General features: G+C 43.0%; 1 long non-coding RNA gene across 2 annotated transcripts; it reads right to left on the reverse strand.

The window, feature by feature from the left end:
* Window positions 1–4,847: 4,847 nt before the first annotated feature.
* Window positions 4,848–9,932, reverse strand: LOC150039589 (uncharacterized). 2 transcript variants are annotated; one of them, XR_016534318.1, is made up of 4 exons: window positions 9,880–9,932; window positions 7,584–7,737; window positions 5,875–5,931; window positions 4,848–5,231 (listed from the first exon to the last, which is right to left on the reverse strand). It is a non-coding gene; the product is annotated as an uncharacterized LOC150039589 (long non-coding RNA). The 2 variants fall into 2 exon arrangements; XR_016534319.1 differs by having other exon boundaries at window positions 5,182–5,496.
* Between the last annotated feature and the right edge of the window lie 1,688 nt (window positions 9,933–11,620).

The following is an 11,620-nucleotide window of genomic DNA, read 5'->3' on the forward strand; positions in this document are numbered from 1 at the left end:
CTTGCATATAAATTTCAAGTTTGAAAGGACCCAGATATAGAACCTTTTAAGATACTTCTCCACATTGAAAAGATTTCCTCCTTCTCAAAAGGGATTTTTGTTCTTAGTCGAATCCTTTGAAAAAAATTATATATATATATATATATATATATATATACATATATATAATTACACATACACATACACAGCCAAATCCTGAAGATCTCTGTAGTCCCAAAGACCTGAGTTCAATATCTATTTCTACTCCAACAAGGCTCCATGACAGTTGACAGTTTGCAAAGGGTTGTCTGAACATCTCTGCTCCTGTGTAAAGTGAAGATAATACCCACCCACAGAACCATGCCCATCTAATCCTGCTTGAGGCCCTCCAGCTCTCAGCGTCCAGTCAGAGACAGGAAGTGACTTGAGCATGTCAAACAGAACTATAATGTAGGGGAACTGTTACATAAGTAATAAAAGACCTAAGCCCCGAACAGAACCATGAGGCAACTCCGTGTTGGTGAAATAGCTCTGCATGTCTAGTTAGAGGTTGTAAAGATTCCATGGGAAAGCATAGCAATTCTTTTTTTTTTGCATTTTTTTATTGTAATTAGTAAAAGGGTTACATGATATTTGCCAGATAGAAGGTGCATTAATTCACGTACATTGATACCCTTTCACATGTCTTGGTACCCATTTCCCTACCCCCCACCTGTCTTGGTTTTCCCCCCTTCCCTATCAAATAACCAAATACAAATAAATTCAATATATCAGATAACAAAGTGAGATACTATAACAATATGAGATAACCAAGGGACAGCAAAGGAGATGAGAGACAACATAGTACATTAAGGACAACAATTATTCGTTATATGGCTTTTGTTTCAATATCCTGGAGGTCCTTTCAATTAGCTTCATACTATATGGCCTTATGTATCAAGGTTTTGCTGTATTGCAAATCTCAAAGCATAGTAATTCTAAATAAAGACTGGGGATGTCACTCCAGTAGAGTGTTTGCATAACAACTGCAGGGTCCTGAGTTCAAGCCCCAAACTCAATTTTGAGTTCAATTTTGCTGGTTCTGGGGCTTGAACTCAGGGCCTGGGCTCTGTCCCTGAGCCTCTTTGTGCTCAAGGATAGTGCTCTACCACTTGAGCCACAGCACCACTCCCTCGAGGGATATTCTTATATAGTTTCAGCACCCAGAAGAGCCATAGAGCTTTTCCTTCTAGAAACCAGAAAGACAGTGGGGTCATATTGGCCATCTTTGATCACATGACCTCCCTGGACCAATCCCATAGATGCAGAGAAATGGACTGGATTGGTATATCTATCTGCCTGTGGATCAGATTGATCTCTATCCAAACCACCTGGACTAAAATAATAGTAATAATAACAACAGCAGCAACTATCACCATCATCAAAGTAGTATTAACCGAAAGGGAAGGAAAGAGATCCTAAGAGGTAAACTAAGAGGTGTCAACCTTCACCAAGACAAAAAACAAGTAACTCTTTTTGATCATAATTTACTTGAATATTTAATATTTTACTACTTTTCAGAGAATAGTATCTCTAGTGCACAAATGAGAATAGCAAAGTTGCAAGAGTTTAAGGAAGTTACCCAAGGTCCCAGAGTTGGAAAATGGTTGTGCTTAGGCTTGAACCCACCACATGTCTCTACTATTAAAACTCATGTCTCTTCTTCTACACCATGCTGGTATCTTACTGAGTAGCAAGCATGGAGCATGAAATAATCCAAAGTGATTGCTTGGGGGCCAGTGAATGTCTTAATCTTCACTGTTAAATACTAAAATCTGCATGTGCACGTGTGCTCATTTCCTGGGGTCATAAATTGAATATTCACTCCCTTCCATTTCCCATTAAAACATAGCATGAATTAAAGGGTTTCATTTTCATCACTCAAATAGAGACCTTAAGCCCCATGCTGGAGGCTTACCCCTGTAATCCTAGCTACTCAGGAAGCTGAGATATGAGGATCATGGTTCAAAGCCAGCCTGAGATATGAGGATCATGGTCTGGAAAGTCCATGAAGCTCTTATCTCCAATTAACCAACAAAAACCTGGAAGTGGAGCTGTGACTCAAGTGGTAGAATGCTAGCCTTCAACAATTTAAAAAAAAAAGCAGCTCAGGAACAGTGCCCAGGCCCTGAGTTCAAGGCCCAGTACTGGCACAAATAATAATAATAAAATAATAATAATAATAATAATAATAATAATAATAGTTTATCCTTTACCAATTGATGGATCTCACACATACTTAGAACTCCAACTACCTGGTCCTCAACCCAATGAAGTTACAGGGTTTGCTCTAAGAGTGTAAAACTTGAGTCATGGCATCTCTGGTCATAAAGAAATGCAAATCAAAACAACTTTAAGATTCCACCTCATTCCATTTAGAATGGCTAGGATCAAGAAATCTAATAATAACAGATGCTGGAGGGGAGGTGGACAGGAGGGATCACTACTACACTGTTGGTGGGAGTGCAAACTTGTTCAACCTCTATGGAAAGCAGTATGGCAGTTCCTCAAAAGACTAAATATAGAGCTCCCCTATGACCCAGCAATTCCACTACTTGGCATTTACCAATCGTCCAGAAACAAGGACCTACTAAATCCACTAGCACAACAATGTTCATTGCAGCACTATTCACCATAGCAAAGATATGGAACCAACCCAGATGTCCCTCAGTTGATGAGTGGATCAACAAGATGTGGTATTTATACACAATGGAATTCTATGGTGCTCTCAGAAAGACTGACATCACCCATTTGTAAGGAAATGGAAAGACTTAGAAAAAATCATATTAAGTGAAGTAAGCCAGACTCAAAGGAACATAGGCTCAATGGTTTCCCTCATTTACAATAATCAGTAGAAACCTTGGGCTCTCCTAGGAGAGGTTCACAATAGAGCAAAACCTAGATACATAAGGCCATACAGTATGATGCTAAATGAAAGGATCTCTAGGATATAGAAACAGAAGCCATATAATGAGTGATTGTTGTCCTTTTGCTGTCCCTTTATCTCATATTGTTACAATAGTTCACCTTGTTATCTGATATATTTTATATACGCTTAATTGAAATAGGAGAGGGAAGGGGGAAAATCAAGATGTATGGGGAGAGGGGGAGGGAAATGGGAACCATGACATGAGAAAGGGTATCAATATTTATGAAGTAATGTACCTTCTATCTGATGAATATAATGTAACCCTTCTATTAATTACAATAAAAATATATGAAAAAAATTGAGTCATGGCCAGGCTTCCTCCAGGTCCTTCAGAAGTGAAACTCCAGTTGTTCAGGTCTATCACCTTTCTTGAGTACATTTCCCCTCAGTCATTTACTGTGATCCGATACCCCAAGGACCCTTGTTCAGAAATGGCAGGGCGCTGTCACTGCCAACTGCAGGGAGAGCTCCTTCCTATAGCTGTTACAGGCCCCCTTGTCTCCTTCCTGCATCTGCACTTGGGACCACAAGAGGCAACGTGCACAATGGCAATCTCTTAATAGGATTATATCTTTTTCTGCACATCCCATCTCTAGGGATTATTGTCATTTGTCTCCTGCAAATGACAATCCAGCTTCTCCGGGCTCCCTGGTTGCTGGGGGAGAAATGTTACCGCACAGCTTGTGTCGGATGATGTTTTATAATCATAGCAGAAATCCAATATTAATAGAACTGTCTGGGTAAAAAGGTGCGTGCGCTGTTTGTGGAGCCACACGGGTATCCCTGATGTCTGGAAACACCCCTCCCCCGCGATTTCTTTACTCTGGCATTTCTCCTGTAGACATAAAATTTTAAATCAAGTTGGACCACAGGCACATATGGGACTATTATGAGGACATCCTGCTTACTCTCCCACAGTCCGACAGACACTTTGCACTGCCAACCCTTCATAATGCTCAATGGTGTTTACCATTTTTCCTAAGATACCCTTCTTTTTAATCCCTGCTTGTCCAAACACATCCTCCTCCGATTGCCTTCCGAGAGCACCTCACTCCGCAATGGTGTTTGACTTCCTGGTGGCAATGAGTCTCCAACTCCTTTGTGACCATTGCCTGTATTTTTCGCCTGAGCCTCTTTTAACCGCTCACAATTATGGGGGCAGGGGGAGTCAAGGTCCTGGCCCTTGATCTAAACTTCATCCTAACTTAGAAAAGAATGGGGGCTGAGAAGGATGAAAATGTTCCCCTCTCTCTATTAGTCCCCTCAAACACCCCTCACCCCCAACCACCCAGCTGGGGGGACTATGACACTCCTCCCAAAAGAGTGGCCCACACAGCCACGGTTATAGCAAGAGCTCTTGAGAGTAGTAGTGGGGCTGGCCCACAGATCTCACACTAAGAGAATGGGGTTTGTTGTTCTGTTTCCCTGAAAAGAAAGAGAGGGTCAGAGAGGTTACTGGTTTGCCCAAGGTCACTGAAAGGGAAAACCACCATTAGAAATCCTAGCTTGTCTAAACCCAGCAGCATCTCAGGGATATGATTCGTACAGAGCCTCTGATGGTGGGTGGAGGGGTCCGTTACAAAAATCTCTTTTCCAATTTGACACAAGATGTCCAAGAGAAAGCCTTCCTTCACAGAGTTAAAAAAATCAATGATGTGAGCCCATCCTGGAGTCCCAGCTGGGCTTGAGATCTCAGCACTGCCCTTCTTACTCCATGTCTCCTGACCCCAGTGAACAATTTGGAACCAAGTTACAATTTCCTTTTCATTCTCATTAAGCAGAATACTCCTCTTTAACAACCCTCCCTAAACCACCCCCCATCTACAACCCTCCCTGAGCTTTGCTTGACTATAAAGCGCTCTATTTCTCTGTGATCTTTATGTCCTTAGAAATTACAACATGCTGGCATAGGTATTTAATTATTGAAAGGAGATGTGCCTTGTAAAATATTGTACCTGCAGGTTTGCTCATGCAAAGTAAGGATGGATCCCACTTGGCCAGACAAAACCTTTGCTATGCTAGAGCTTTGTTCTGGAATAAATCTTGGTTTGTGAAATATGCATCCTATAAGAGCACTTCTGGGTTCTGCCTAGAACTGGCCAAACTAAAACACCTTTCCCTTTTTTAAATGAAACTAAACCTTGCTTTTACATAATACTGAGCTGACCCCCTCCTAGGCTGGGAATTTAAAGAACACTTTTAGGGGTAGGGAAAAAAAAAACAGATGTCAGATGATCCATCACAGAGTTTCTTTTCCAAGGCTGGAAAGAGCTCCACCACCACACTAAGGATAAAAGACAACAGATAAACGTCAAAGTTTGAACTCTGCTCAAAGACATACAAAAGCTTAGGTTGCAGGGAAAGCTCTCTGTGCTGTCCAATATGATAGACATGCTGGTACCATCCAATATTATTGGTTTTGACTTCTAATCCATGGATTTGACTTCAGATGTGTCTGGAATATCCAAAGCAGTGGAATTTCAATTTTACATCATAATGTAATCCATTTAGATTTAGTTGCATGGAGCATCATGTAATCCAGGCTTATCCTATTGGACAGTGAATGCAATTACTGATCAATATTCCTAAAGAACATAGAAGTAAACATGCTCAAAAATATTTGCCAGTGGAATCTGGTAATTTAGAAGAAGGATGAAAGAGCATGATTGAATCAGATTTGCCCTGGGGAATTCAAGGTTGGTTTAGCAGAAGAAGGAAGGGAAGGGAAGGGGAAGGGAGGGGAGGGAAGGGGAGGGGGAGAGAGAGGAGAGGGGAGGGGGAGGGAAGGGGAGGGGAGGCGAAGGAAGAGGAGAAAGAAAGAAAAAATAAAAAAAGAAAGAGGGAAGGAGGGAGGGAGGGGAAAGGAAAGGAAAGGAAATCAATGTCAGCGATTTAGTGGCACAAATTCATGGAATCCCAGTACTCACAAAGAGGAAGCAGGAGGATCACAAATTCAAGGTCAGACTGGGATATAGACCGAGAACCTGGCTCAAAGAAAAAAAATCAGGTATGGTAGCGCATACATGTAATCCCAGCTGTGTAGGAGGATTCAAATTAAAACCCTATCTGAAAAATAATCAACCCCAAAAGAGGGCTGGGGGCATTGCTTAAGCAGAAGAGTGCTTGCTGAGTAGACATGAGGCCCTGAGTTCAAATTCCAGCAAAAAAGGAGAGAGAATACTTACCTGACTTGAAAAGTAACCTCGTATGTGGTAAGAGTTCTATTAATACTAATTAGAATCAGCTCTATTAACCTTAGCTCATGAATATATTGCTATACTATGTCATTAATGTTATTAATATATCATTCATAGTATATTAATAGGAATACACTCATACTAACTTATTCCTGTTAAATACTGTTTAGGATTTCACTGTTCCCTTTTCTTAGGCTGTGAGTGTTACACCTCTCTGAGATTTTTTTTTTGTGTAACAAGAGGCTCCCCTGACACTGAGCCTCATGTGTTCTGAGAGTCCGGGGATCCCCAGATCTGGGCCCCCCGCCATGCCCCACATGGGCTGGCTTCTCCAACACATGCAGCTGCTCTGTTGGCTGACCCAATCCAGGCCAGTGACTCTGCTTCTCTCCTGCTTGCCTCAGCAGTTTTGCTTCCCAGCCGTCCACACTCCCAATGGCTCCAATACGTCCAAAGATGAGCACTTCCAAACCCTGAATTATTTACATCTGAGAGGCTCCATGGGTCCTTTCTCCCTCCAATTCTGCCAGCCCCTCCCCCCTTCCAATGAATCATAGCAAATTTGAATCTTGGCCATACACACACAAAGTGAAGTTTTGTTTTTTACTTAGAAGGTTCCTCTGGTACACCCAGGAGAAAAAGGGCAGAAAAAGATGGAGGTGGACAGTGGCTTGCAAAGGAAAAGGGAAAGAAAAGCAAACAACAACAATAACAATAAAGCAACTCTTGCTGAATCAGTAACTAGCAGTAATAGATTTTTTTAAAAAATTCACTTCCAGGCTCAGTTGGGGAAAACAAGATACATTTCCTTGCAATAATTTAAAGAGTGGAATGTTTCATTCCCAGAGAAACTACAGCTGTTTTGACCTATTCCTGGCTTTAGGTTGGACTATTATTTGCATTCTCTGAATTATTATTGTTGTTATTTCTTTTCCTTTTTTAACATGGTAGCATTTAGGAATGGAGCCAAGTTATAGCCTGATTAAAGTCTTTCACTCTGAATTAAAGGTTTTGAATCCAGCCTTAGGCTTCAGCCTCAGATTTTTGTTGCTGTAGCTGCTGTTTTCCATCCACACCTCCCCATCTCCAGGGGAGAAGAATAGAACTAGAAATCAGTCCGCTGCAGGCACACCCCTCTGAGGTTACACCAATTGGCTCCAAGGAGGGTGCCACTGCTGTTTTGGATGTTATAAGGCCACTGTGGCTGCAACCAGGCCAGTAAGGGGACAAAGGACATCTCCCTGAGGGAAAGGCCAAGGGAAGAGAAGGACCCTTCCCAAGCATTCTCATGTTCTAGAAAAGTCACTCTCCTTGCAATTCCTTTTTTCATCTCAAGAGTTCTGATAACTCACACCTGTAATCTCAGCTACTCAGAAGTCTAAGATCTAAGGATGGCGGTTCAAAGCCAGTCCTGGCAGAAAAGTCCCTGAGACTCTTACCTCCAATAAACTATCAAAAAGCCAGAAGTTAGGGGTGTGGCAAGTGGTAGAGCACCAGCCATGCAGCTGGGGATAGCAGGCAGGAATATGAGTGTGAGGCCTTGAGTTCAAGCACCGGTAGTGACAAGTTCATTCATCAATTCACTTCAGTCACCTGTAACATGAGATCATAAGAGCACCTAGGTCAAAGTGTTGGGTCTGAGATATTTACAGATGCACTGATCAGTAATCAATCAATGCTGGCTGGTGTGTACTGCTCCTCTTTAAGGTGCTTTCTCTACCTGATCATCTAGCATGTCATCTTCCCATGTCTGCCAAGATCGCACTTGCCGATAATGGAAAAAGCACAAACCATACACGTGTGTGCGTACAGGCTTGCACACACACACACACACACACACACACACACACACACACACACACACTTGTCTGTCGAAATAGGCTCTTTTCTGCCCAGGAGGGCCTTAGACTGCCATCTTCCCAATCATTGCCTGCTGAGCAGCAGAAATTATAGATGTCAGCCACCAAGGCCTGGCTGATAGAAAGATCTCTCTAGAAGACAGCTCAGTGGGCCCTTGGACCATAATCCTCCTCTGTCTATGCTTCAACATGGAGCTGGGATTTCAGGTGTGCACTACTGTTGGTTTGTTGGTTGAAATGGGGATAGGGGGAAACTCGAGCCCTGTGCAATGTCAGAGCCCACGTCCCATGTCTGTTACTTGCCTGTTGAAGGGAGGGAGGGAAAGCGGGCAATCTATCCCTACTGGGTGAAGGCTGAGAGAAGAGAAGGGGGGAGGTAAGATGGTAAGGGCTGGGAGTTTGGCCTAGTGGTAGAGTGCTTGCCTGGCATGCACAAAGACCTGGGTTCGATTCCTCAGTACCACATACACAGAAACGGTGCTGTGGCTCAAGTGGTAGAGCACTAGCCTTGAGAAAGCCCAAGGACAGCGCTCAGGCCCTGAGTTCAAGCCTCATGCCTCCGGACTGGCAAAAAAATTTTTTTTTTTAAAAAAAGGTAATGCCCTTTTTGGCCACAGGCTGCTGGGTACCAGGCCATGGAGAAAAAGACAGAAGAATGTGAAAGAGCAGAAGGAGAAATGAAGCAGTCATGGACCCCGCTGCCAGGAAAGCCTGCACTGTTCTGGCTGCTGCCAGTGCCAACAGGAATGGCAGGCAGCCTGGAGCTCTTGACAGAGGATGGGGAGGAAAGCCAGGAGCGAGAGTCAGCCGGAGGGAGATGCTGGAGGGGCTTCCCCAACTGAGCAGGTGCCTGGGGAAGGAAGACCCTACCCAAGAACAGCCTTGGGAGCCACAAACAATCCCCCTCCCCAACCTGTGCCCTGGACCTCCTACTCTCCCAGATCTCAAAGCAGCTAGCCCCAGCTCTCCTTCAGCCAGGCCAGCTGAGCTGCCCGGCAGGCAAGCAGATGGTGACATCTTCACTAGAGCCAAAATTACCTTTCCAGGAAAATGTCTCAACCTTCTCTGGAGGACACAGAAAGGAGCGTGCACCATGGAGAATTTCAAACTTTCTCAAGAAGCTACAGCTTCTTAAAAGTATTTGAGTGAAACAAAAATGTATTTTGACTATAGATTGTTCAGTGCCTCCGATTTAAAAAGAAAAGAAAGGTTGTTGAAAGTTGCCTATAATCTCAACCACCTGGGAGGCAGAGGTAGGAAGATGACAGTTCAAGGCTGAACTGGGAGAAAATACAAGACCTATCTGAAAACCAAACTAAAAGCCAAGGGACTGGGAACAGGGCTCAAGTAATAGAGCACCTACCTAGAAAGCACAAGGCCCTGAATTTAATCCCAGTACAAAAAAATAAATAATAATAATAATAATAATAATAATAATAATAATAATAATAAAACAGGTGCTGGTGGCTCATACCTGCATTCCTAGCTACTCAAGAAGCTGAGATCTGAGGATCAAGGTTCAAAGCCAGTAGGGGCAGAAAAGTCTATGAAACTCTTATCTCCAATTAACCACCTAAAAACCAGAAGTGGCACTGTGGCTCAGAATGGCAGTGTGCTAGCCTGAAAAGAAAAAGAGCTCAAGGACAGTGCCCAGGACCAGACTTCAAGTCCCATGACCAACAGAAAATTAATTAACTAAGTAACTAACTAACAGTCAGGTAGTTTCCAGAACTTTAGCTCCTTACTCCCCAACCCTGTCATCCCTTGTGAGCAGCTAGTCATGGACTAAAAATCACTGAATTAAACTATTCTATCTGTCTCTGTCTCATCCCCTCCCTCTCAAATCTCAACATCTGGCTCCCAGATGTATGCTTACCACTGCACTTACTGCTTGCATAACAGACAGGTTCCATTATCAATGCTAATCTGTTTACCTAATTCTAGAACTCTGAGGGGCTGTGCTGGGAAATATTGCACGCTCCATTCCACATCAAGTAGGGACATGTTCGGTGAGTGATTAGCAATGTCTGCATGGAAACAGGAAGCTGGATGCATGGGTCCAGTACTCACACAGAGGGCCGCATCTTCATCACTCTGCTTCTGGACAATGTTTGACTCTAAAAAGCTCCCTTCTGACTGGAGAAAACATTTATGCTGACTATGAGACACAAATGAATGATTGAAGGCCTCCAGAGGAAAGGATTTTGAAGCAAACAAGGAATTTCTCTAGCATCTCTATCCTCAAAACTCATATGACTCCCCTGTTAGACTTCATGTCTGCATGTACTGTTGTCAAAACTACTTTTTCCTACTTCACAAGAATGAGAAGATGGGTCCCCTGGACCTCGTCACTCCTAAACTGGCCCCATCCTGTCCACTGCAGATAAGCATCAACTTGCAAATCCTAGCCTGATAGAACTATCCTAAGATGTGTAGACCTCACTGGTCAGGGACTCAAATCTCAGCTGACCAAGTGGATGGCCTTGGGGGGGGAAATTATTTGCCCTTGCCAGCCTCAGTTTCCTCCTATGCATGAGAAAAAGGAAAGAATTCGGAGCTCATGTAAGAATTAAGGAAATTACAGTTGTTCTGCTCCTAAAATCTACAGGATATTTAAGATACACTGCTTTCTTTTCCCCTCTTTTCATACCCTCAAGGCTATTTCAAGCTTTCTCCACAGGCAGTGAGTAAGGCATCAGAAATGTCTCTGTGCTGAATTAACGTAGCTGAGAAATGAGAAACCCCTCCCTGTGCCCCCAACTTGAGCCCTCCTCCTCTCTGTTTAGATTCAACTCAAAATAGCTGAACTTAGATGGAACCAGTTGGGGTCTGTCTTTGTATCTGGAGGCTTAAAAAAAAGATTCAAACCTTAAGCCCAACAGCTGCAGGTTAGTCAAGGACCTGATTCTGCCTGGTTAATTAACTTTAACCTCCAACCCAAGTCACTGTACATTTGTGCAGCTGACTCCTTTGATGCTAAAAGAATAAGCTTTTATCCAATGATTTATAATTTTTTAAAAGAAACTGTTTTAAGTAGCATAGGTGTATAGTTGTGTTTTTTTAATTAAATAGAACCAAAGCATTTCAAATGAAGAACTGTTCCTCAAAATACTAGTCTTACAAATCTTGCCAGAAATGCATTTATTAAAAGTAGGCTTCTCAATGTAGTTTAGGTACATTTAATAAATGTAAGTGTACATATAAAAGCAGATAACGGGGCTGGGAGTGTGGCCTAGTAGTAGAGTGCTTATCTAGCATGTACAACGCTCTGGGTTCAATCCCTTGGTACCACATACACAGAGAAAACAGAAAGTGGTGGTGCTGTGACTCAAGGGGTAGAGTGCTAGCCTTGAGAAAGCCCAAGGACAATGCCCAGGCCCTGAGTTGAAGCCCCAGGACTGGCAAAACAAAACAAAACAAAACAAACAAAAAACAGATAAAAAAGAGATACGTAGATAGAGACTCATACTCAGACAAATGTGTGTTTGGCGGAGTGGTTACTGGGTCTTGAACTCAGAGCCTAGGCTCTGTCCTGCAACTTCTTCCTCTCCAGACTGAGGCTCTGTCCCTCAGCTTCCTCCTCTCCAGCTGAGCCTAGGCTCTACTTCTGGATTTTT

This window comes from Megascapheus bottae, unplaced genomic scaffold (genome assembly GCF_031878675.1).
Source record: "Megascapheus bottae isolate mThoBot1 unplaced genomic scaffold, mThoBot2.hap1 HAP1_SCAFFOLD_388, whole genome shotgun sequence".
Lineage (NCBI taxonomy): Eukaryota > Metazoa > Chordata > Mammalia > Rodentia > Geomyidae > Megascapheus > Megascapheus bottae.